We start from the raw sequence: 27736 nt of genomic DNA on the forward strand, positions 1-27736 counted from the left end.
ATGATGGCCCAACCACCAAGTCCAGTCCCCTGCTGGGTTTTGTGCACCCTGAAAGCTAAGGATGGTTTTACATTTTTAAGTGGTTGAAAAAAAAATCAACACTTGCAGTTGATTTCAATAATAGGAGACACTAAAGGAAATAATACCCTCCCCCCATCAGACGTTCTCCCTATTACTAAACATGTATTATTTTTTAAATTGCACCCGGTCGTTATTATAATATTTTGAATTTCATCAGTTAAAGTATATGGAGATTCATTTTTTTAATCTTGTAATATAAAACATAATACCTTCAATTTTGCCCTTTGGCCCAAGGAGCCTAAAATATTGACCATGTGGCCCTTTATAGAAAATGTTTCGTAATATCTGGTCTCCTCTCTAGGGAGAGGCTTCTTGGATTACTCAGCTAAATCGGAAGAGTCAGGAAATCAGGCCTCAAAACTCAGAATCAGGACTTCCCCGGTGGCGCAGTGGTTAAGAATCCACCTGCCGGTGCAGGGGACACAGGTTCGAGCCCTGGTCCGGGAAGATCCCACATGCCGTGGAGCAACTAAGCCCGTGTGCCACAACTACTGAGCCTGTGCTCTAGAGCCCGCGAGCCACAATTACTGAACCCGTGGGCCACAACTACTGACGCCTGCGCGCCTAGAGCCCGCGCTCCACAACAAGAGAAGCCACCGCAATGAGAAGCCTGTGCACCTCAATGAAGAAAGAGTAGCCCCCGCTCGCCACAACTAGAGAAAGCCCGCGCAGCAATGAAGACCCAACGCAGCCAAAAATAAATAAATTTATTTTAAAAACCCAAAAACCTCAGAATCAGAACTGCCTTCTGACATCAAGGGGATTCTTTTTGTTTTAGTCTTTTCCAGAATATCTGTAGCAATTTTTAAAACATACACACACACGTCAATAGAAAAGAGGAGTTAACAGGACCAAATGAAAAGTACTGTTTAGAAAACAGCTTTCAAAAGCCTGGGTGATGAGACGTTAGGGAGATGCCCCCAGCCCATCACCCTCCTACCCACATCCCGCCCCACCCTCCAGGTATCTCTGCGCCTATATCCTTCCCAACACCAGCTTGGGTTGTGGGATTGGGCTTTTCCTCTTTCCCACTTGCCTCCCCTTTCTGGAGTCTGGAGTTGCTTAAGGCAAATGGACAGGAGCATTGTTTTATGATGTAGCTTAAGGCAGGAAGAGATGGTGAAGAGCCCGTGGGCTTCACGGGGCCTGATCCCCACTGCTGCCCACTGATTAACCCATAACCCACCCCCTAAGAGACCCAGCCGCTTCGTAGATTCCCCATCCTCAGTCCTGAGCATCACGTGTGGCTTTCCCTTCCTTTCTCTCCTCCACCTTCGGAATTTGAAGCTCCTCCATCCCATCCTCCAGGTGAGAACAGAAAGCAGAGACTCAACAACAACCCATGATGCTGGCCAGGAAGAGAAGAGGCAGAACCGAGAGGAGGGGGTTGAGGAGAAGCACCCAAAGCACTGAGGGGGAGAGGGTCCATGGCGTGGTCACCTGGGCTCCCGACACCCTGGAAGCATCGTGCCGGCAAGTGAGCCCCCAGGTGCAGGAGCAGCTCCTAAGTCCCCACCCCCATCACGGACTCAGTGAGGTTTGGAATCTGTCTCTTGACTCTGAGATGGAGAACCAATGGGGCATTATTTCAAGAGTCTGTGTACTTCTTTGCTGGGGCTCAGCTCCCCTGACCACCATCCCCTTCCAGTCAGCTGGGGGGCAGGGACCAGGAGAGCCACAGGCACAGCTGGCCAGAGGGGTGGCAGTCAGGCTGCTTGTGTGTGAAACCCTCTGCCTCTCACAATGTGGGACCCAGAGCCCGGAGAACATGAGTCTAAGTAATGATTTAAACACGCCACTTACAGTTTACCAAAAAAAAGAAAGGAATCATGCCATAACATTATCCTAAAATGTGCTTTTCTCACTTTTCTGGAGCCTTCCAGTGAGCGCAGCCTTATCCATTGAATGGCTCTGTACTTTTCCAGTTTCCGTTGGGTACCAGAATGTATTTTACCCACACCCCCACTGATGGACATTTGGGTGGTTTCTGTGCATGTGACCATGTGTGTGCACAACACATACCATTGCAGTGATGCCATTCAAACCTTGTCCAACATAAATCTTACTCAGGCCTAGATTCTTAGTAGTGAAATTTTGGGATAAAAGGGGCTTTGAGTATTTCATTTAAACTGATCTGTCAAATCATTCTCCAAAGAGGCTGGAGCACTTTGTACTTCCAGCAGCCGAGTATCTGGGAGGTCATTTCCCAGTTCCATGATAAACACCAAATATGATCCATGATCTCAGTTTTAGCCAATTTGTTAGATTTTTTTGAAAATTAGTAACCGTGTCAGAATTTGCACTTTTGAATTACGAGTGTGCTTTTCTATCTTTTTACATATTTTTGGCTATGTGTATTTCTTCTATGAATTGCCTGTTTATAGCCTTTGTTCATTTTTTTTTTTTTTGAAGATGTTGGGGGTAGGAGTTTATTTATTTATTTTTGCTGTATTGGGTTTATCATTTCTGTGCGAGGGCTTTCTCTAGTTGTGGCAAGCCCGCCCCACTCTTCATCGTGGTGCGCGGGCCTCTCACTATCACGGCCTCTCGTTGCGGAGCACAGACTCCAGACGCGCAGGCTCAGTAGTTGTGGCTCACGGGCCTAGCTGTTCCGCGGCATGTGGGATCCTCCCAGACCAGGGCTCGAACCCGGTGCCCTGCATTAGCAGGCAGATTCTCAACCACTGCGTCACCAGGGAAGCCCGCCTCTGTTCATTTTTATTCTGAGTTGATTGGAATTTTTCTTGATGTGCGGTAACTCATTGCATATTAGGAATACAAACCATCTGTTGTCTTAGACTAATGCTTCTCTCTTAGGCTCTCGTTTGTCTTTTATGTTGTTTATAGAATCTTTTGGTGTATAAATATTTCGAATTTTAGTTGTGAAGGCTGTAAAGCACATAAAATATTCCTCCCCTATATATTCTGTTTTCTGTTTTGCTTTAGGAAGTCCTCTCCTACCTAAGATTATACAATTACCCTCAAAGATTTTCTTCTATCACTTTCACAGCTTAGCGTCATCATTTAAATCATTAATGCATCTGATTTCACGTCTGCGTGTCATAGAACCCAGAAATTTATTTAGCTGAGATATCACTTGGAGAGGAATAATAAGTTCCTCTACATCAGGGATCAGCTAACTTTTTCCAAAAAGGGCCAGATAGTCAATATTTTAGGCTTTGTGGACCATGTGGTCTTTGTCATTACCACTCAGCTCAGCGGTGATAGCTTGAAAGCAGCTAATATGCAGATAATATGTAAAGAAGTGGGTGCGGCTCCGTTCTGATCAAACTTTATTTACAAAAGGAGGTGGCAGGGCTTCCCTGGTTGCGCAGTGGTTGAGAGTCCGCCTGCCGATGCAGGGGACGCGGCTTCGTGCCCCGGTCCGGGAAGATCCCACATGCCGCGGAGTGGCTGGGCCCGTGAGCCATGGCCGCTGAGCCTGCGCGTCCGGAGCCTGTGTTCTGCAACGGGGGAGGCCACAACAGTGAGAGGCCCGCGTACCGCAAAAAAAAAAAAAAGGAGGTGGCATGCAGGATCTGGCCCTCTGGCTATAATTTGCTGACCCTGGCCCTATACTCTTTGATTTTGGACTATCCCAGTGAATTTTTGTTATGATTTTGTTGCTTGCAAGACTTGACTGAAGGTTTTGTGTTCCCCCCAAATTCTTATTTTGAAGCCCGAATCCCCAATATGATGGTGTTTGGAGATGGGGCCTTTGGAAGGTAATTAGGGTTACCTGCACCTCAGGATGTGACCGCGTTCGAAGATTGTATTTAAAGAGGTGATCAAGTTGAAATGAAGTCATTAGGACGGGCCCTGATCCAATCTGACTGGTGTCCTCATAAGGAGAGATTAGGACCAAGACACGCACAGAGGAAAGACCATGTGACAAAGACACAGGGAGAAGATGGCTGTCAACAGGCCAAGGAGCGAGGCCTTGGAAGAAACAAGCCTGCAGACACCTTGATCTTGGACTTCTAGCTTTTAGATCCTGAGAAAAAAACTTCTGTCCTCTAAACCACCTAGTCTCTGGTACTGTGTTAGGGCGGCCCTAGCAAATGAATCCCCTCTACCTCTGCCTGGGCAGGAAACCCCGGCCATATACTCAGCCAGGCCCTGTGAAGGCAGGGGGTGTGCACGCTCTGGCCTTTGGTCCTTAGAGGCTCTTTGGGAATAGAAACAAGGATTAATCACGGAAGGGGAAATTTCCTCTAGTTCTCCTTTCCGCAGAAAACTCATGGACGTGAGTGCCAGGGAGAAGTAGATGGTCTCTCCCTCCTCCAGAGCCAGCAGGGGGAGTGGAGGTTGGGGGACGCAACCAGCTCCAGGAGGACAGAGAGCTGGGTAGTATTCCTGGGCCGGCTTCTCCGCGGCTTTTATTGTCCACTTTATAGAAGTTCACGTCTCAGCATCTTGGGGGCTAAGCCATACTGAGATGATCCAGCTTCGTCTGTAGTTTATAACTCAGGGAGGCTGCGGGCCTGGCTACATGGTTTGTCTCTGATACGACCCATCCAGAGGTAGCTCTGGTCCCGTGGCCCCCTGGCCACAGGCAGGTCACAGCCCCCCCCCCCCCGCCACGGGCAGATCACCCAGGGGAGCAGTGCAGCTCTGGGGTGTCCACGGCCCACCTGTACCTGCAGGACACACTGCAGCCCGTGTGGCCTTGTAGCAGGCAAGTGAGGACCTGGTCCTCATTCCACTCCATCCCTTTCCTGCTGTGTGACCTCGGGCATGTGGCTCCCTCTTCCACATCCCACTTGCTGCGTTTTCATGGTGCCGGGTCTGGAGTGAACTCACCTTCCGGGTCCTAGCCAGCTCTAACGCCCCGTGCTGTCGTGCTCTCATGGCCAATGTCACTGTTATGGCAAGTAACTTACCTCTCAGAGCCCCAGCTTCCCCATCTGTAAAGGCGCTATAATAATAGATCCTCTACTGTAGGCTACTAAAGATTAAGTGATACTTTCCACGTGTGTCTTAGAGGGTCTAGAACAGAAGCGTGCAGAAAACATTAGTTATTTCTATTTATTGTTATTGTCCTTTAAGATTCATTCATTCAACAAATATTTCTTGTGTGTCTACTATATACCAAACACTTCTTAGGAGCTGTGGATACCCCCTCGTGGCTCTTACATTCCCAAAAGGGGAGTCAGATGATGAACCAATAAATAAATGAACGTATAATGTGAAGGGAAGTAAAGGAAAATTAAAGAGCAGAGGATGGCAGGCATGGAGCTGTTGAGATAAGGTGGGCATCTGAGCAGAGGGCTGAAAAAAGCAAAGGAGGGAGCCATGCAGCTTTCAGGGGTTGGCCAACTATAGCTCACAGGCCAAATGCAGCCTACCACATGTTTTTGTAAATAAAGTTTTATCGGCTCACAGCCACGCCCATTCATCGTGCATTGTCTGTGGCTGCTTTTAGCTGTAAGGGCAGAGTTGAGTTGTTGTGACAGACCATAAGGCTTACAAAGCCTAAAATATGTACCCTCTGGTCCTTTACAAAAAATCGTGCCAATTCCTGCTCCAGGTAAAGGGAACTGCAGGTGCAAAGGCCCTGAGGTTGGGCATGTCTGCTGAGCAGTGCACATCACACAAGCGCTTCCGTTGCATGACTCTCTGGGCCCCCCATGTGGTCAGTTGCATGTGGCTTTGCAGCCCATTAAGATTAGAAGTGATGCTGCAGGCCTCCTATGGACCCTGTACCCAAGCTAATGTAACTTGGTGGTGGGGGAGGGATACAGTAGGAACCTACTAAATACTTATATGAAATAACAGCATTTTAGAGCATTTTAAAGCACTTATCAGTTAGTGCTGTTCCTGTCATTAGATGATTATTTTGGCCTCATGCAGAGCCCACTAGAGATTGTGTGGGCTCCTTGCTTGTGTAATAGCTTGACTAGCTTCCTATTGTTTCTAAGAGGCCTCTCTTCTATATATTTCTGTATATATATCCTCCAAACCATAGACCCCTTCTTTCTAATCAGAACACCATCTGGGAAGTCAGCCACCTGGATGCCTCACATCCTACTTCCCTTGTTCAGGCATCTAATGAAAATCCACTGAGATCCAGACATCTGCCAGGAACTCTTCCAGACAATGGGGATCCACCATGAACGAGACAGACACAGTCTCTGTACTCTGAGTCTGGGATGGTAATAGGGTGGGCTCAAACTCAAAAGCCTACAGGGGCCATGGCAGGAAACATGAGGAGTGGGCTAGGGCCAACCTTCAGCCTGTTTTTGAGATCACACCTCACCTGAAGGCCTGTACGTTTAATTATCTTTTTAAGACTGTCTGGGGGTAAATAGCATTCACTTGCAAGTCCATTTGGCCCCTAGGAAGCCAATGAGCCCTCATTTGTCTGGTCTTGCTTGAGTGGTGAGAATGCTTAAAGGAAGCTTCATTCAGGCCCCATATTATCTCATGAGTAGTCTGGTGACCCTCCTCACTGGGGACAACCACAACTTTATACTCTAGTCCCAGAGTCCTAGAGCTGGGTTTGGCCTGAACTTGGGGTCAGTTAAGATTACAGTGGGCTTAAAAAACATAGAAATGTATTTCTCACTCACAGAAAAGAAGTCTAGAGGTAGGTTCTCCAGTGATGGTGTAGTAGTTCCACAGTCTTTGGTAATTCAGGTCCCTTCCAACTTTCTGCTTACCATTCCTAGAATGTGGCCCTTTCCTTCATGCTCCAAAATGACTGCTGGAGATCCAGCCATCACATATATGGTCCTCTGTGCACCTACACAGGGTCCTTGTCATCTGCATAAATTTGTATAGGGAATCAGAAGTTACCATAACACATATTCACAAATGGACTGAGCATTTGTAAATTGGCTCCTAATTAACTATTCTTCCTTGTTTCATACCAGCTGTCTGTCCCTATCCAAATGTGTTAGTCAAGCTTGTCCTCAGTGTTGGATGTGGCACCAGACAATACTATATTAATTACAAAGTAAAACTGGAAATATTGCCAAAAATGTAGGATTCCAGGGCTTCCCTGGTGGCGCAGTGGTTGAGAGTCTGCCTGCCGATGCAGGGGACACGGGTTCGTGCCCCAGTCTGGGAAGATCCCACATGCCGCGGAGTGGCTGGGCCCGTGAGCCACGGCTACTGAGCCTGCGCGTCTGGAGCCTGTGCTCCACAACGGGAGAGGCCACAACAGTGAGAGGCCCGTGTACCACAAAAAAAAAAAAAAAAAAAAGTAGGATTCCATGAAATTGATAAAAGTTATGTTGGAAAACTACTTGATTTCTATCCAAATACTTTGACAAACCAGAATCTGGTGGAGTTGATATATTTAAAAAACAAGGGATGCAAGGATTCTTCAATATACGCATATCAATCAATGTGATACACCATATTAACAAGTTGAAGAATAAAAACCATATGATCATCTCGATAGATGCAGAAAAAGCTTTTGACAAAATTCAACACCCATTTATGATAAAAACTCTCCAGAAAGTGGGCATAGAGGGAACCTACCTCAACATAATAAAGGCCATATACAACAAACCCACAGCAAACATCATTCTCAATGGTGAAAAACTGAAAGCATTTCCTCTAAGAACAGAAACAAGACAAGGATGTCCACTCTCACCACTATTGTTCAACATAGTTTTGGAAGTCCTAGCCACGGCAATCAGAGAAGAAAAAGAAATAAAAGGAATACAAATTGGAAAAGAAGAAGTAAAACTGTCACTGTTTGCAGATGACATGATACTATGCATAGAGAATCCTAAAGATGCCACCAGAAAACTACTAGAACTAATCAATGAATTTCGTAAAGTTGTAGGATACAAAATTAATGCACAGAAATCTCTTGCATTCCTATACACTAATGATGAAATATCTGAAAGAGAAATTAAGGAAACACTCCTATTTACCATTGCAACAAAAAGAATAAAATACCTAGGAATAAACCTACCTAGGGAGACAAAAGACCTGTATGCAGAAAACTATAAGACACTGATGAAAGAAGTGAAAGATGATACCAACAGATGGAGAGATGTACCATGTTCTTGGATTGGAAGAATCAATATTGTGAAAATGACTATACTACCCAAAGCATATTCAATGCAATCCCTGCCAAATTACCAATGGCATTTTTTACAGACTTAGAACAAAAAAATCTTAAAATTTGTATGGAGACACAAAAGACCCCAAATAGCCAAAGAAGGCTTGAGGGAAAAAAGTGGGGCTGGAGGAATCAGACTCCCTGACTTCAGACTATACTACAAAGCTACAGTAATCAAGACAATATGGTACTGGCACAAAAAGAGAAATATAGATCAATGGAACAAGATAGAAAGCCCAGAGATAAACCCATGCACCTATGGTCAACTAATCTATGACAAAGGAGGCAAGGATATACAATGGAGAAAAGACAGTCTCTTCAATAAGTGGTGCTGAGAAAACTGGACAGCTACATGTAAAAGAATGAAATTAGAACACTCCCTAACACCATACAAAAAATAAACTAAAAATGGATTAGAGACCTAAATGTAAGACTGGACACTATAAAACTCTTAGAGGAAAACATAGGAGGAACACTCTTTGACATAAATCACAGCAAGATCTTTTTTGATCCACCTCCTAGAATAATGGAAATAAAAACAAAAATAAACAAATGGGACCTAATGAAACTTCAAAGCTTTTGCACAGCAAAGGAAACCGTAAACAAGATGAAAAGATAACCCTCAGAATGGGAGGCAATATTTGCAAACGAATCAATGGACAAAGGATTAATCTCCAAAATATATAAACAGCTCATGCAGCTTAATATTAAAAAAACAAGCAACCCAATCCAGATATGGCCAGAAGACCTAAATAGACATTTCTCCAAAGAAGACATACAGTGTCCAAGAAGCACGTGAAAAGCTGCTCAACATCACTGTTAGAGAAATGCACATCAAAACTACAATGACGTATCACCTCACACCAGTTAGAATGGACATCATCAAAAAATCTACAAACAAATGCTGGAGAGGGTGTGGAGAAAAGGGAACCCTCTTGCACTGTTGGTAGGAATGTAAATTGATACAGCCACTATGGAGAACAGTATGGAGGTTCCTTAAAAAGCTAAAAATAGAATTACCATATGACCCAGGAATCCCACTACTGGGCATATACCCAGAGAAAACCATAATTCAAAAAGACACATGCACCCCAATGATCATTGCAGCACTATTTACAATAGCCAGGTCATAGAAGCAACCTAAATGCCCATTGACAGACGAATGGATAAAGAAGATGTGGTACATATATACAATGGAATATTACTCAGCCATAAAAAGGAACGAAATTGGGTCATTTGTTGAGACGTGGATGGATCTAGAGACTGTCATACAGAGTGAAGTAAGTCAGAAAGAGAAAAACAAATTCATATATTAACACATATCTGTGGAACCTAGAACAATGGTACAGATGAACCTGTTTGCAGGGCAGAAATTGAGACACAGATGTAGAGAACCAGTGTATGGACACCAAGGGGGGAAAGAGGTGGGGTGGTGGTGAGATGAATTGGGCGATTGGGATTGACATGTATACACTGATGTGTATAAAATTGATGACTAATAAGAACCTGCTGTATAAAAGTAAAATAAAATTCAAAAATTCAAAAAAATAAAATAAAAAATAAAAATCAAAGGAGAGAAAAATTGAAAAAAATAATAACAGGATTAACTGCTTCAAACAAGAACTGCCAAAGTTTAAGAGTAGCCTTTGGGAAAATCGATCCAGCCTTGAAATGACCCTTTTCATAACACGATTTAAACATCAAATCTTGAGTAAAGGATGTTGTTTGTGTTGCGCTAGAAAAAATTTTGTCTCTTGGAAAATTACTCCAAGATAAAATACTGTTCTGTTGCTCACTCTAAGAATTTAGCACATAGCTTTAATTATAACTTTAAAATTTTACAGGTTTTGGAACAGTTTTCTTAATTTTATGTTGCATATTTCAAAATAAAGCATAGCATTTGTTGTTGTTACTTACTATGAAATTTCGATCCAAGTTCTAAGTGGAATCTTCTTAGGAGGTCATTTTTCTTGTATCAGTTTCTTCAGACATGAAGAACCCCCCATACTTTCCAGTATATGCATCAGAAATGTGGAATTCACCTGCTGCCATGCTTTGTCCAGTCCTGAACGGTCGTGACCCATTGTCACCTGTTTGAAGTATGGATTTGAATAATACACCTGGGACCATTCCACCTGGCTGCTGGATGAACCTAGCCCACTGCCCAGCATCCACGCCTTAACAAGACATCCTTTTTTAAAAGATCTACTTTCTACTTTACTGAAATATAATTTAACATACAATAAAATGCATATTTGTAATGTTCAGTTAATTGAATTTTGACAAATGTAACAACCACCCCTAAATCAAGATAAAGGACATTTCCATCACCCCAAAAGTCCCTCATGCAGAAGTCCCCCTTTGCAGTCAACCTCCTGCCCCTTCCCCACCTTAGACAACCACTGGTCTGATTTCTGTCATTATAGGTTACTGTTGCCCATTCTAAAACTTCGTGTAAACAGAAACGTAATGGTATGCAATGGTTTGCACCTGGCTCAACCCATTTTTGAGATTTATCTGTGTTGTTGCTTGAATCATCATTTCCTTCCTTTTCGGCACTAGGTAGTATTTCATGGGTACAGAGAGTGACATTACCACGTGTTGGCAAGGATGTGGAGGAAAGCTTCTTGGCGGTTTCTCATGGAGTTAGACATACGCTTACTCTGTGCCCCAGCAGTTCAACTCCTTGGTGTTTACCCCAGAGAAATGAAAATATACATCCTCACGAAGACCTGTATCCAGATGTTTATAATAGCTTTACCCATAAGAGCCCTCAAATGGAAACAACCTCTAATTGTCAGGGTCCAGTCAGGAGACAGAAGCCACACCAGTGTGAAACAAAATTCCTGTTGTATGGCAAGACAAGGAAAATTTAACCATAAAAAAATTTCCTTGCCCTTTGTTCTTCTCTCTACCCGCCGTGGTGCATTGTGTATCTGCATTCTGCATGGACCGTACCTCCCCCGTCAGCAGAAATACCTGCTCAGCCATAAAGAGCGGTGTTCTAGCATCAACAAGACACCTCCTGAAAAGATAACATTCTGTCTTGATCTTGTAAGGGGCCACGAAGACGCTTAGATCTGGATGGTGTCCACTGTCAATAATATGTCATTTAATGTACAGCCCTCTGTCTCAAAAACTTTATATAACTGTGCCTTGATTTCTAATGGGCAGAACAGTTCTTGGAGCGTTCTGAGATGCTCTTTCCGGGTTATAATCCTCAAATTGGACTCGGATAAAATTTTTCATTTCTTTCTTAAAGCGACTGATTCATTTTTCATCAACACCAGTAATCTGAGCATTAACTAGGAAAAGGCAGTTCACTACTGAAGGGGTAAAAGAGGGTTTTAAAGGATATAGAAATGGCAAGTCCAGAAAGCAGCAAGTAGGGGCTGAGGGAGCGTGAAAAGGGAAAGCAGCAGACGTTCCCCTACCCCCAGGCAGAGAGTCACACCTCTCAGGGGGAGAGGGTGCAGCTGCCGCAGGGGACGTGCAGCCGCCAGGGGGTGCAGGTGAGACCGTCCTGCCGGATGGTCTGGAAACTTGCTGCAGGGCGTGTGGGCCAGAGAGCTGCTGGGTGAGTGCAACTGACCTGCACGTGCATCTGCTGGCATCCAGGCCACAAAACCGTCACAAGACCTGGAACCAGGATGAGAAGTCCTTCTCTCTCACTGTGGATCGCAGTGCCCCTCCAGTTCCCTCTACCGATGAAGCCTAGCATCAAGCCAGCCTGCAAAGGAGAAATGTTGACAGAGTCCAGCTCCAGTGGCACAGAGCCGGGCAGAGAGGAGGAGTTTTGGTGCTGAGAAGCAATAAAGTGATAGCCCATAGCCCCAAATTCCATCAACTGGGGAATGGATAAAAACCTTGCTGTGGGGCTTCCCTGGTGGCGCAGTGGTTGAGAGTCTGCTTGCTAATGCAGGGGACACGGGTTCGAGCCCTGGTCTTGGAGGATCCCACATGCCGCGGAGCAGCTAGGCCCGTGAGCTACAACTACTGAGCCTGCGCGTCTGAAGCCTGTGCTCCGCAACAAGAGAGGCTGCGATAGTGAGAGGCCCGTGCACCGCGATGAAGAGTGGCCCCCGCTTGCCACAACTAGAGAAAGCCCTCGCACAGAAACGGAGACCCAACACAGCAAAAAATAAATAAATTAATTAATAAACTCCTACCCCCCAACATCTTCTTAAAAAAAACAAAAAATAAAAAAACCCTGCTGTGTCCATACAGCGTGATTCACTTTTGTACCTTTGTGCTCGTCTGAGCCACTACCCTTGTGTAGTAATAAGAATTGCTTTGAACCTTCAGAGAGGAAGTAAGCAGCTCTTCTGGGATGATGGGTCTCAGATGGTGGAGGCGGAAGGTCAGCTGTGGTGCTGACATAGCACCAAAGGCATAGTGTTTAACCCCGGGGGCTCCGGAGTTAAACACTATGTTTTTAAGCCCCGGGGCTCGGGGCTTCCGATCCTGCCTTTGTATCTACCAGCTGTGTGGCCTTGGGAAACTCACTCAACCTCTCTGAGACAATGTTTCCACCTCTTAAGGTGGGAATAATAATAGTACTTGCTCACTTTGTGGTGTTGTAGGGATTGAATTATAAAAAGCAGGTTTCAAAACACCACAGCCGGTAGACCAACTCTGCCCACCTGCCCGTTGCTCTTTCTAAGGTCCATGACCTAAGAATGTTTCATTCACCCTCATTTTTAAACGGTTACATTTTAAACCGTTATGTAAGTACCTACATAGTAGCCTCAATTTTGCCTCTGGCCTGCAAAGCCTAAATGATTTACTATCTAGCCCTTGAAGAAAAAACTTATCAACCCTTGATACAAAGCATGTGGCTAGAGAAAGTGCTCAGTGGATTTTAAGTGGTGCTGATTCAGCTCTCAAGGAGCTTAGGTCTCCTCAAAGGCCTTCCTGTGTAGCCCTCAGGAAAGTCAAGCATGCTTTACAAACAGCCATGGATAAGGAATACTTAGATGGCACTCACCGTGTCCCAAGCATTGTTGTAAGTCCTGTGTATACAGCAACTCAATCCTTATAACGCCCCCATGAGATAGGTACTATTATTATCCCCATTTTAAAGGTGAAGAAACAAAGGCACAGAGAAGGGTGGGTGTCTCCCTAAGGTCACACAGCTGTGAGCGATGGATCTAGCTAGCATTCAGATCTTATAACTACTTTGTCCTGCTGCACTTGACAGAGCTGGGGCTGCCCCTAGAGGGCGCTCAGTAGATACCTGTTGACTGCACACATGCGTGTGGTCGGAGGGCAGAAAGTAAACCAGTGAATTGCCAAGCTTGTAAGAGAGGGACTTAGGAGGCGCCCATTGGAGCCCGGATGCCTGGTAGTAACAGCTAGGGGCACAGATTCCACACAGCCGCACAGGCTCCTGCTCTGACAGTCTAGCCTCTTCTGACCCCCATGAAACAGAACATTTATGGCATTCAAGATGTGCCCTCCTTACACGTGCGATCATACTGTCTTCCGTCTGAGTCCATCAAGTAGCTCCAATTGTTACGTCCACTTTCAGATGGAGGAAACACAGGCACAGAGAAGTTAAGTGATTGGCCAGACATCACACAGCTGACTCATGGTTGTACCAGTTCTCACACCCAGGTCTGTGTGACTGCAGGGCCAGGCCTTTTAGCCACGGTGCAGGGAAGGGAGATGGTCATTGGCTACTCAGGGCTATTTATGAATGTGATGGATAGCTTGAGTTTTCACAGGAACCCCAGTGAGCAAATCCTGAATTTACACAACTGCGTGATGGGGGCCATGATTCACATTTCCTCTGTGGGCCTTCCGTTTTAAAAGCATGCCCTTTGACGCGTCTCAGCTCTGCAAAAGTTCACTGTTTGTCTACTTTTCCAGAAGCCATCGGCTGGGGGAGTCAGGGTTCACCTGTGAGCTAAGACGGCACGTGGGCAGCCAGCCATTCATGCATTTCGATGGCATCTGAGGGAGAGATGCTGCTACTCACAGCATAATTCAATGGAAGGCTCCTCCCCGGGAAGGGAGTGTCAGTGCCAGGAATGACATCAAAGGTAAGACAAACGGATGATGTCTGGGGGGAGTGGGGCGGGGAGATGGGGATGGTGTGTGTGCTGGAGGGAAGGAAAGAGGTTGGGAATGAGAGAGAAGAACCCTCAACCTGCTGTATCCAGAGCAGCATTTGTTTGATGGTTTGTTTGGAGTTAATTTTGCTGCCAATTATCTTGGTCGAGCATTTTATAATTGCAAAGAACAGAAACCTACTCAAAGGAAATCTCGCAAAAGGAAAATACATTCGTTCACTCATTGAGTATGATTTGTGGACCTCCTCTGTGCCACACACTGTGCCCTCCAGGTTCTCATGGGTAGGAGGGTCAGTAAGCAGGTGCCACATAAACAAACAAGGCAATTGCAGACAGTGCTTTGTGCTCTGAAGAGATTGAACAAGGCGTGTGGCGAAGCAGGTGGGCAGGGAACTTGCCTCTGGGGGGGGAACCTCTGAGCTGAGGCCTGACTGACAAGAGCCAGCCATTGGCAATTTGGGTGAAGAACTTTCCAGACGGAGGGATTAGCAAGTGCAAATGTCCTGAGGGAGGAATGGACTTTATGCTGCAGAGCAACAGAAAACAAGGCTGGTGTGGCAGGACGGAAGGAAGGAAGGAAAGGGTCAGGAGACCACGTCGGGGAAGGGCCCAGTGGCCTCCATTTGGATTTTATCCTGGGAGCAGCGGGCAGCCATGGTGGGGAGGGGGCGGTGAGAAGGGCCGATGGGTGTGAGAGCCTCTCTAGGAGGCATGGGAAGTCCGGAGGTGGGCCCAGGCCGTCTCTCTGCTTGGTCACCTCACAGTCTCAAAGTGGCCACCACGGCTGCCAGCATGCGAGGCCCAGAGGATGCCGGTAAAGCAAACAGGAAGCAGAGCCTTTTCCAGAAGGCTCAGCGAGCTCCCGCATTTATGCCCGTGACCAGAACCGAGTCAGGCGGGCATCCCAGCTGGGAGACAGGCTGGGAGACAGAGTGTCCAGTGAGGAAAATGGCCCCAGCCCGCCGTGGTTTATCACACAGGCTGGGCCCGTGGAGCCACTGTGACAAATTAGGATGCTAAGGGAGAGAAGGAAGGGAGGACCAGCCCTTGACCCTAGCAGAGAAGAAATCTCTGGCCAGGGTACTCAGTTGTAAATTAGAGGCCTGTCCAAAGTGGGGGGAAACAGCCAGGAGGGGGGCACCCCCCAACTTCCACTGCCCACCGTCCCGGGCTGCAGTTGGTCAGGAAGTTTCCGGGTCCGGGAGTCAGGGGTCTGGCCGTGTTAGGAAAGGCAAGTGCTCCCTCTAGTGGCTCTGCGGAGGTGAGCCCAGCATCCTCCCCAGGGGGCCAGAGCTGGAGGCCGGAGTTGGGATCCCTCGGCTCACAGACCCTGGAAGGGGAAGGGCACCAATGATGCTGGTGAGAGCTAACACTTATGGGGCACTTAGGGTATACCCTCCATGCACCTTATGACAGCTCTACGAGGTTGGTCCCATTCGTGTTTCCGTTTGAAGGATGGTGTCATTTGCCCAATATCATAGGGACAGGAATTGGACCCACATCCGTCTCACATAGAGGCTGTACTTCCAGCTAGTGGCTTTGGGGCCAACAGACTACAGCCCAACTGTTACCACTGGGGGACCATCACATGGATCCTGAATTACATTTCCTTATTATTTTTAACTTGCTTGTTCAAAAAACCTTGTCTGAGGCTTCTGGGGGACTTAAAGTCGTCCATGGATGGAGTTTGGGAATCCCTGGGATTGGATATGAAATGCCATGTGCATCTCTGCACACTTCCCTGCAGAGAGGCCCAGAGCAGCCATGAGACAGGCAAAGGGGTTGGGACCCAAAGAAGTCACAGAGCCTCTGTTTCGTATTGTTTTGATGGCTTGTTTACTCTTTCAGGACTTTTGGAGGGGGTGGGATGGAACTGGTTAGGAATGCTTGTCACAAAGGCTTGTCTGTGCCCTAACTGACTGGTGATGGGCTTGGGTCTTGCGTAAACTGGCTTTCGTTTAACTCTGGAAACATCTTGATTTTGACGCCTAACCGGGGCCTCTCAGACGTTGAGGACGGCAAGAGCCATTTAAAATTTTTAAAAGATTTAAAGCTACAAGGGATGTGAAGATTGTGGTAGATTTTAAGTTTTTATGTTTAATAAAGTAATGCTTTTCAAATAAAGTTCAATGATGACTCATCTAAGTTACAGATAATGGCAGAAGTCTAAGGTGGGGAATTCTATGACTAAATGGCCCAGGCCGAGTTGTCCTCCAGCCCTTCTCCCCACTCTATAACAGGCACCAAGTAGCTGAATCGTATCGACCTAGGTGCTGGATTCGAGCAGAAATAACACAGCATCTGTTATCTTAACAGTTCTCGGAGAAGCAAGGCCACTTCCGCTGCAGACAAGCGAGGTCCTCTGGGTGGGGGCATTCTGGGGCCAGGTAGAGGGGAGAGTACGAGGATGAGGAAACCTCTCACCTCCCCAAGTTGAATTCTGGACCACCTGGCCTCAGAGCTTGGATTGAGGTTATTCTCGAGCCCCCAGCTCTCATTCAAAGGATGCACCGAAGCTCATTCCAAAATCAGAAGAAATGACTTTGAATTTCCACCTGTTTGGGCAATAATGGGAGGAGTTTGGGCTTTGGACTTGGTTTCGATTTCTGCCACTTTGGGACTGTGTGACTTTGGGTTAAGCTCTTTGAACTTCTGATTCTTCCCCTTTGTGGTCGGGTTGAGAATGGCCCCCTCCCCAGGCAGCTGGAGGAGAAAGTGAGGTTTGTTCAGCCGACGTTGAGAGTGGGTCCCTGAGCGCTGGGGATCTGCCTGGCGCTTGGGACTCGGGGACACGAGCGTGCCAGCCCTGACCTCGGGGTCATGGTGTTAACATAGGAGACGCATGGGGCGTTGGGGTTTCTAGAAGATCAGCGCAGAGCTTGGGAACATAGGGCAGCACTGCGGATCCCACCACCTGTGGCTCAGAGAAAGGGTCCTGGGAAAAGGCTACCAGTTCATTGAGAAGTTGGAAACACAGCCCGTGGATGGGGCCGAAAAGGGGATGTAGGACAATGGTGGGCGATCCTAAAAGTCCTTTTTAAGGAGAGGGGGAGAAGCAGTCATCGTAAACAGGGGTAAGGTTTCCTGAGATTTGTACGGGTGAACTCACTCCTAACAGGATCTAGAAAGCCTGTTTCCAGCCCCACTCCACAGCTTGAGGAAGGTCCCCAGCCTGCCTCCACCTGTGCCGACTTCCTGAGGCCCACGGTCCCCAGAGTGTCCACGGTCTCCTGCCTCGCTGACAGTGCTCCGCTTAGGGTGGTCTCACCTGCTTGCTCATCCTGCCGCCTGCTGCTTCAGGCCACATCGACTGGAGGGAGCACCGAATTCTTGGTTAACTTTCACACAGACATACAAACCACTCTCAAAAGGCATTTGGGAGCGGGGCAGAAGGTTCAGATCAGTGGAGGGACTCACATCTCAGGGACCAAAGACAACTGACACTTCAGGGCTGGACCTCCCTCATCTGAAAAAGGCTCTCGGCCACTTTCCCAGTTCTGCCTCCTCTTTCCACCTGTGCTGTCCAGCCCGTCTTCCCTCTTTCCGCCCTTCCCCTCTCTTTGCAACTTTCTCTTCTGAATCCCTCTGTGCCTTAGCACAGGGCAGCTCAGCACTTTCTTCTGCTGGCCTGACTTCTGGGGCCCCGCAGACAGCTGGGAAAACGCAAGCCCAGGTGGCACCGATTACATTATGATCCGCATCAGGGGGCTGCAGAGCCTGTGAGCCAAATCTGGCCCCCTGCCTGTTCTTGTAAGTAAAGTTTTATTGCAACGCAGCCACGCCCATTCATTTACTTGTAAATTGTGGCTGCTTTCACTATTCAAAGGCAGAGTTAAAGAGTTAGGATGGAGACAGTATGTAAACCTAAAATGTTTACTCTTTCTATCTTTGCGACTTGACGTTTTCATGAAGTGCCTAGCACAGGGGAAGGGCTGGTTAAGTGTCATTGTTATGTTCCTTCCAGTGGCCTAATGTCTCATCCATTAACAAGTTGACCTAACTCCTGCTACGGCCAGGCTGCCAGCCGGGTCCTATAGGCGTAGAGATGACCAGTAACGTCTGCCCACTCTCAAGAAGCTCGCAATCAAGTAGAAGAGGCTGGGGCTTCCCTGGTGGTGCAGTAGTTAAGAATCTGCCTGCCAATGCAAGGGACACGGGTTCAAGTCCTGGTCCAGGAAGATCCCACATGCTGCAGGCAACTAAGCCCGTGTGCCACAACTACTGAGCCTGCACTCTAGAGCCCGCAAGCCACAACTACTGAAGCCTGCGCACCTAGAGCCCGTGCTCCACAAGAGAAGCCACCACAATGAGAAGCCTGTACACTGCAACGAACAGTAGCCCCTGCTCGCCGCAACTAGAGAAAAGCCCGCGCTCAGCAGCGAAGACCCAACGCAAGCAAAAATAAATTAATTGATTAATTTTTTTAAAAAGAAGAGGCTACCGTGCAGTGTGTAAGAGGCACAGAAAGAGGATGAGGTTACCCAGTGCAGGGCTGACTCCTGCAGGCTCCTATAGCTGCTGGGTTTGGCCAATGGGAGGCCCTGCAGGAGGGAGAGAAAAGCAGGGGTATTTCTTCTCTTCCTTTATGCCTCAAGAAGCAACTCTGCAGCCCTCTGGGCCCAAAATTGCCAACCTTTTCAATTTTTCACAAAAAGCTTTGAATCTAGATTTTGTGTGAAATCTTCCCATTTGTGAATATTAGCACTAATTGTTCAACTATTATGCAGACTTTTCTGGCTCCACAGGCTGAGAGTTTGTGACTTTTGGACAGAAGGCCCATGACACTCTCTTCACTTTAAAATTTCTACGACTCTTATACAACTGCTGTGGAGAATAAAATTATATACACACATATCCTATGAAAAGCCAGCTCCACCCCTACATACCGTGGAAAAACTCACTCCATGTACAGGAGCCACGCTCAAGGATATTCATCTCAGCATTGCGTGTACACACGTGTAATAGAGAAATGTAGGAATCTATCCAAGTGTCCATCAACAGGAGGACAGAGAAGTGCCTCGTGCCATATTTGCAGTGAAAACCAAGTACAGCTACGTTTATTAACATGGACAAATCTCAAGACATCATTTTAGAATGACAAAAGCATAGTATTTTATTTTTGTATATAAAGTTTATTCATATGAAGTTTGAAGCATGAAAAGTAATAATGTGTATCATTTATGTACAGGAGCATATGTTCTATAAATGTAAAGGCAACTATGGGATTCGTTTGTTATGATTCAGGAGGTGCTGATGGCATCTAGTGGCTGGAGGCCAGGGATGCAGCGAAACATCCTGCCGTGCACAGGCCAGCCTCCCAGCCAAGGATGATCTGGTCCAAATGCCTGTAGTGCTGAGGTTGAAGCCTTCAAGGGGGCGGGGAAAGGGGAGGGTATAGAAGCCACTTGGAATATCTGACATCTCATATAAGACTTGCAAATGGGCTGTCATGGCTTGGAAGCATCTTCTAAAGGCCAGCTTTCCTGTAGTTCTGTCTGCAGAGACCCGAGCTCAACTCCACAGGGCTGCCATCGCTCAGCCCAACTCGCTGCCACGGGGTCAGAGCTGGTCGTGGGGGCCAATCTGGAGCCCCTACAAGGACGTATTGGGACAAATTCCTGCACTGGCTTTCTTACCCACCTGAGGCCTGATTTCACACTTTAGTAAGAAATAGCATGTTAGAGCCTCACAGCAGTCACTGGCCAGAGCGAAAGTTATCCCCACCATGTGACAGATGAGGAAACCGAGGCTCAGAGAGGTGAGGCCACTGCTGCAGGGCACACCGCTAGTAAGAAACTTGAACTCGGGCCTGAGACTCTGGAGTTCAGAGCTGTCCCTGCAGACACCACCTCTCAGGCCCAAAGTCTCCAGGCTCTGGACGTTGGGACAATGCACTCTGAGCCATGAGTTAGAGGAAGTGGGAACAGATTAAAGCTTTTCTTTGCATGAGCCGATGTGTAATCGTCACAATCCCTATACTGTACTGAATCCATCTACACACAGAGCATTATTCAGTCCTCCCCGAAACACACGTGAAAAGCTAAACGTTGTTATCTCCATTTTCCAGAAGGAAATAAGATGGAACCTGCCCAGCATGACCCGAATAGAAAGGGGCTGAGGCAGAATTCGAACTCAGGGCTCTGGTTCCATACCCGGGTGCTGCCCTGCTGCACAGTACTGCCTTCACTTCTAAGCTGCTTTAGTCCCTCTTGTCCCTTTTGGACCAGTTAGGACCTCGAAATCCTTGCCGATTTATTTCATATCTTAGGAAATGGAAGTGCCCACGAAATAAACTTGAAGATTTCAGACTTTTAGCTAATCTGTGCCTTAGCTTTTGTGGCTCTGCTGAAAGCATTTCAGAAAGGTTTCAGAGGAACTGTGTGTGTGTGTGTGAAGAACAGAGTTGAAATACTGTTTGCTCAGAGGGGTGTGGAAATTTTTCTGGTGTTTCGTTGGTTACATGCTCTTCTAGGGTGCTAGCGATGGCTCCACCAAACCCTGTTAGTCGTATTTTATAAATTTATAAATCTTTCGCCTTAAACCCCCTCCACTCAAAAATCCATAGAATTGGAAATCAATCTTTGTTTATGGCAAGTCCGTTCACAGCTAATTCCTTCCCACAACCATCAAATCCATCTTCGCTTGATGCCAGAAATAGAAGCGACCGGGGTTTGGTGGGCAAACGGAGGGGAACCTCTCACAGACATGCTGGGTCTGGCGTCCTCGGGGGTTGCCCTTACGTCACGTCTCGGACACAAGCCGCGGTGATGTCACCTGATGCCACGGTGCAGAACTCCCCTCCGCGGTGTCTGTGGTCAGCCCAGGGCCCAAAAGTGTCTCCCTTCCTGGGTTTCGGTGTCCCGATGAAGTCAGATTTCCTGGGCCGTGGATCCAGTTACCGATAATTGCCTTGTGAACTGGCAGATGCAAAAGTAAACATTTCTAGAGCCCGAAGTACACGGAGCTCTGGGGGTGGCCTGCCAAGAGGAGCCGGGAGAGAGCTGCCACGGAAGGGATCTGGGCGATGTCCGTGTGGCGTTGATGGGGCCTTATGCTCTGGGTCTAGAATATTCACGCCATGGGGAAGCCTGGCCCGGGTGAAGGGTGGGCGGTGGTGAGCTTTCCCTGACTTGTAGCGTGTGGGGAAGGGAAGGATGAGGCCTCTGTGCTGGGGGCAGGCCTGCGTCCCTGGAGGAGTGTGGGCTTCCACAGTTACACAGAAAGCAGGTATGGCAGTGGGAGGGGCCCCTGCCGGGAGTGGCAGTGAGTCACTTTTTCCACCACCTCCTGTCCTCTCTCCAAGTCTGCCGTCTCACGCTGTGGCTGCTCTATAGGGTGACAGCAGAGCCTGCCCTCGGGCCAAAGGGGGGTCCCGAGCCGGGTTAAAGGGACCCGTGTCCTTCCCACTGACCAGGTGTGAGGAGAGTAGCAAGACCCCCAGGCAAAGAGCTATCGTTACATAAGAACAAAGAATAAAATCCTAATTCCCACATGGCCCTACATAATGTGGGCCCTGCCGAGCACCCTCCTGCCTGCCTTCTACACACCTCAATCCTGATATCTGCCCCCTGCTGTTTCTCAGATTCCTCAGGCTCCTTCCCAGCACCATACCTCAAGGTGTTTGCACAGGCTGTGCCCTCTGCCTGAAATGCTGGTCTCAGGTCTCTGCCCAGTTGTCACCACCTCAAGGAAGCCCTCTGTGATCACTCTATCTAAAATACCATCCCCATAATTTTATTCCATCCCTCTTACCCTGTTCTCCCCCGCCAGAGCCTTTGTAGTTACCTGGCATGATGCCATATATTGGATGACTTACTGATGGTCTGTCTCCCCCACTAAAACGTCAGCTCTATGAAGGTGGGGATTTTTGTCTGTCTTGTTCACTAGCGTGTCCTCGTGCCTGAAACAAAGCCTGGCATAGTAGATGCTCCATAAAGAGAGGACAAATGTGTGAATGAGTGTTGAACATGTAATACACGATCGGAGAAGAAATTGTGGCGCCATGAGCTGGAACCCAGGGCACCAGGGGCAGATACAGCTGTGCTTGCCTTGGGTTGGGGAAACTGGCAGGGGACGGGGGGTGGGGTACCGTGAAGAAACTGGAATCATGGTTTTGCCCCTCATGGGAGGTGATATTTTACGAAATGTACCTGTGGCAGGAGAGAAGTGTGAAGAGGAAAGGCTTTGGAATCTGACTGCTTACATTTAAATCCCAGCCTTACTCCTTCCCCGCTCGCTGTGTGAGCCTGAGCAAGTCAGACAGCCTCTCTGAGTCTGTTTCTGTATCTGAAAACTAGACCTAATAGTACCACCTTACAAGCGATTTGGGGTGGATCTAATGAAATAATACAGCTAATGCATGTAGCCCCATGCCTGGCTCATGGTATGCCTGCAGTAAGTGTTAGCTTTAAAAAGCTTTGGTTGTGGGCTTCCCTGGTGGCGCTGCGATTGAGAGTCTGCCTGGCGATGCAGGGGACACGGGTTTATGCCCCGGTCCGGGAGGATCCCACATGCCGCGGAGCGGCTGGGCCCGTGAACCATGGCCGCTGAGCCTGCGCGTCTGGAGCCTGTGCTCCGCAACGGGAGAGGCCGCGACAGTGAGAGGTCCACGTACCGCAAACAAAACAAAACAAAACAAAAAAAGCTTTGGTTGCATGAGGGACTGTTTTAGCCCTTTCGGGCTGCTATAACAAAACACCATAGACGGGGTGGCTTACAGACAACAGAACTTCACTTCTCACAGTTCTGGAAGCTGGGAAATCCAAGACCAAGGCACTGGCAGATTTGGTGTCTAGTGAGGGCCTGCTTCCGGGTTCATAGATGGCCGTCTTCTCACTGTGATGAAAGGGGGAAGGGAGCTCTCTGGGGCCTCTTTTGTAAGGGCACGAATCCCATCATGAGGGCTCAACCCTCCTGACCTAATCACTTCCCAAAGGCCCCACCTCTTAATACCATCGCATTAGGGGTTAGGATTTCAACATACGAATTTTGGGGGGACACGAACATTTGATCTATAACCCCACTCAGCATCTGGACCGAGGAGGAAGATTGAGCCATTTGTTACTCTGCTTAGACATTCACAGTCCGGCAATCCCAAATATTTAACTGTTTAGGTCATGCTTTTTATTTTTCTGGGAAATATTTTTACTTGCATGACGCTCTTTACTGAAAAATGTAGAACTCTTAAAAGGTAGATACAGTTATAAAGCCTAACAGCTTTTCACGTGTTGGGTGCCTGTATGGTCTGGAGATGGGTGTGTTAATTAATGCTGTATAACAGATGACCACAAACTTAGTGGCTTTGAACAACACCCAGTTAAAACGATCGCAGTTTCAGTGGGTCAGGAATCCAGGCACAGCTCGGCTGGGTCCACTGCTTCAGCATCTCAAAAGGATGCAGTCAGTGTCAGCCAGGGCTGGGGTCTCCTCTGAAGGCTCGACTGGGGACAGGTCTACATCCAAGCTCCCTCACGTGTTTGTTGGCAGGATTCAGAGCCTCAGCCCCTCACTGGCTTCTGGGGGGAGCCCTGTCGGTTCCTTATCACATTGCTCTCTCCGTAGTGAAGCTCTCCACGTGAGCTGGCTGTTGGCCACGTAAGCCTCCCTGGCTTTGCTTCATCACAGCCAGCAAGGGAGAGTCTGCCAGCATGGTTGAAGTCAGATTAATCACAGTTGGGACATTTCCCCCAACACTGAGGTATTCTGTTGCTTAGACACAGTTACTCAAGGGGAGGGGATCCCTCCAGGACGACATGAAGGCCAGAAAGTGGAGATCACTGGGGTCATCTCAGAAGCTGCCAAAAACAGGGAAGAGCCTGGCAGGTGTGAGCAAAGGCTTAGCTGAGTGGGTTCGTGATTATCACCTCCTTTGATTTGTAATAAGGTCCCTGAACCTGCCCACACCTCTCCTCAGGTCATCTCACAGTAAAACATCTTTGTTCAGGAAAGAATTGGTCTTTCTTAGTTCATGTCAACAGGGGACCAGTAGACACCCATTGCTTGAGGGTGGCTATAAAGGAATTTCTGTGACCTGACAAAGGCAGGCTTCTCACCATAAAGACCTAGTTCTTGGTGGTGGGGGTGAGGGGGGACTGGATTGCTTTGCACATGGAGCCAGGGTCTCTAGGGAATGAAGGGACTCAGATACCCAACCATTGCTCCTCAAGATTTGAAGTCAGGAAAGCCCATCCGAGTGGACTCTGAAGCTCCCACCTAACACCCACTGACTAAGAAGGACAAGAAACCCACATGGGAAGTCATCAACAGGACAGGAGCGCTTGGCCAAAGTTTGCGAGCCCAAGTGAGCTTTGGGGAGGGCTGCTTCCAACAGGGCAGGTAGGTAAGCTGGGATCCCTTCAGGCCCCAGCAATCCTAGTACAATTGGCCTGGGATCGATGGCTGATCACTAGGAGAGCCAGGATGGATGTATATATCCTATGTTCAACAGTGATCCCTAGTGGCAAGGAGAATCAATGCATGTAGTGGATGGTTCAGACTCACCAGTTCAGCTGTTTGGAGGCAGGGCTGGCCCCCTTGGAACCAAGTAAATCCCAGAGTTCTTGGACATTGGGAGTGGTGAGGAAGTAAGAAGCCCAGAGGAGGTGTTAGATTTCCTGCCAATGAAGCTGAATTTATTTACTGAAAACATGAAAGCAATCAGGAAGTATTTGGGTACCTTACTGGTCGCAAAGATTATAGAATAAACCAGAGGTTAGCAAACTTTTATTAAAAGATCATATAATAAACATTTTAGCTCTGTTCCAACCAATGAACACTGCTCTGGTAACATGGAAGCAGCCATAGACAATAAGTGAAAGAATGAGCATGGTTGTCTTTCAATAAAACTTTAGTTATAAAAACAGCCAGCCAGCCGTGGGCCATAGTTCGCTGACCCCTGGGATAAACAGCTGAGGTCAGTCTTTCCACCTTTTAAAATAGAATAAATAAATTTTAATTAATTAATTAAATTTCATGACTAAACGAAAACGTTCATAAAATGTTCTTTCCTCTTTTGGTTAACTGAAATCTCATTCCTCCATGGATTTGCTAATTTTCCTTTTCTCCTTTAAATAAAATAGAGGCTCACCGGCACATTTTCGAATTGCTATTTCTTTCTTTGTATAAATGGGGAGTTATTTATTAATGATTATTTTCTCCTTGAGGCTGATGGAAGGTGAATCATGGATGAGGTGAAAAATCAGCTTTCATCTTCTGTGATTTATACTCAGTTCGGTCCTTTTCATGCATATATGTATGCACACACGTACAAGTTTAGGAAGGTACTATTAGTGGTTGTAAAAGTGAAGTTGCTCATCTTCTGCTCTGAGAGTCTGGAAAAGTTTATGAGCATCAAATAGTACCCGCTGGCATTGTCCAACAAGACACATTACTCCCCAGTGAGTGGCCACTTCCCTTCAGTCTAGCTGCGTGCTTACAGTACAGGCTCAAGTTGGCATCAGGATTTTCCACTAGATGGTCCAGTCTGCGTGCTCTGGCAGCCAGCTCGGAGGTGTTCCTGCCCTCAAAGCCACAGACAAGTCCAGGGCCCCGGGGAAAAACCACCTAGTGAATTGGGAGAGGAGTCTGGGTCACAAGCAAAGGGATTCCCTCGCACTCCAGCCCCTCTGCACCTCTCCAGACAGACCTGCCCGTTGTCTTGAGTGGCTTTCTTGAAAATTTCAAGCAGAGCTTTTAACCGTGATGTGTAGCACATGTAGGTATTCCTTACATGCTCATAGATTTTGGATATAGGTATTTGAAAACAGTGGAGCTGTGAAAATAGGCTTAGATTTTTCTATTTTAAAGTATATGAAATGAGAATTAGCCTCCGATTATGGGATAAGGGTTTGGTCAGAGAAAGAAAATCAACTGGAGGGATTTATCCTGGGAGTTTGACCTTATATAAATGTGAGAGCTGGTTCGACAGCATATGTGAGCCTGTTTCTTTTTTTTTTCGTGCGGTACGCCGGCCTCTCACTGTTGTGGCCTCTCCCGTTGCGGAGCACAGGCTCCGGACGCGCAGGCTCAGCGGCCATGGCTCACGGGCCTAGCCGCTCCGCGGCATGTGGGATCTTCCCGGACCGGGGCACGAACCCACGTCCCCTGCATCGGCAGGCGGACTCTCAGCCACTACGCCACCAGGGAAGCCCGAGCCTGTTTCTTTGAACCTGAGGCTGGGTGTCAGCACGTGGCCGCCACAAAAGCAAGATGGATGAGAGCTGAGAGCAGCTAAGGATGAGGAGGGAGCCGCAGGGACAGACCAGTCGCCCCACCCAAGTGACCCGCCGCAGGAGGCGGTCTTCATCACGGAACCAAACAGGCACCTGCCTAGGATTTGGAGAAGCTGAAAGAAGATGCCCAGGCGCTGGAGGCTGCGGGCTTGCTGCTGCCCCAGGCCACCCAGGTCAGCCCACAGAAGAGCAACCACAACAGCGCCCACGGCGCCCACCCTCCAGGCGTAAAAACTGTAGACCTGCTTCTCCACTTTTACCTTCCAGATCTTGCCTCAAATGCCTCCTGTGGCCCATGCTAACCAGAAACTATGCAGAGCAAGGAATTCTGGGAATTCCAACTTCGCTGAGTTGACACAATCCGAATCCACCACAGTTATTACATCAAAAAGTAAATGGCGGTGAGTGAATTGATTGGGGCTTTTATTAGAAATGTCACTCCCAACTGTCAGTTTTAAATGTAGACGTTTAAAACATTTATGAAGAAGCTCTTGTGTCATAGGAAAGGCGTGGATGTCAGAAAACCTAGATTCTGTTTTTTAGAATTACTAGCTGTATGACTTAGAACAAGTTACTTAATCTCTCTGAAACTGCATTGCTTCACTTGTAAAATGGGGATTAAAAATATCTACTGCATACAGATGATGTACACAAAATTTAGCACAATCTACTATAGTAGGTGCTGAATTTATCAAGGCACATAACAGTGTGTGGTGCTGTTTTCAGAAGGTACCAACCCATCTGAGTCTCTCACTAAACTGTGAATCCATGAAGTCCAGGGTGATGATTAAGTGATGAGCATGAATGAATAAATGAACTATATCCCTGGGTACTAGGCAGAATAGATGTGGTTACTCCCATTTAAAAATAACAAACTAAACTTCGGTAGTTTATCAATTAAATGCCTGAGCCAGGACTTGATGCCTGACCTTCTAACGTCTAACCCAGCGCCCTTTACAACACAGCCTCATGTCTCTCCTGCATATTGGAACACTGTGGGAGTACTATGAGAGAGCAGCTTTGTGTTCAGAAGCTGTTGCTTTTTCTTTTATTTCCCCATGATTCCGAAGTTGTAGTGAATGGTTGGAGTCCTTCACAGGCTGCCCAGGGAAAGGACTTGTTGGAGAGCCAAGCTCCACCTCTCCTCAGAGGAGTCTGTATGTTCTGCTTTGGCTGAGTTCCACCTGGTCCCATTCATCCATTCATTCAGTCAATCATCCAACAAAATGGATTAAGAATGTATTATGTGCCAAGCATTGTTCTAGAAACTG

This window comes from Delphinapterus leucas, chromosome 15 (genome assembly GCF_059928025.1).
Source record: "Delphinapterus leucas isolate spDelLeu-1000000601 "Yukka" chromosome 15, BTC_Dleu_Yukka2, whole genome shotgun sequence".
Lineage (NCBI taxonomy): Eukaryota > Metazoa > Chordata > Mammalia > Artiodactyla > Monodontidae > Delphinapterus > Delphinapterus leucas.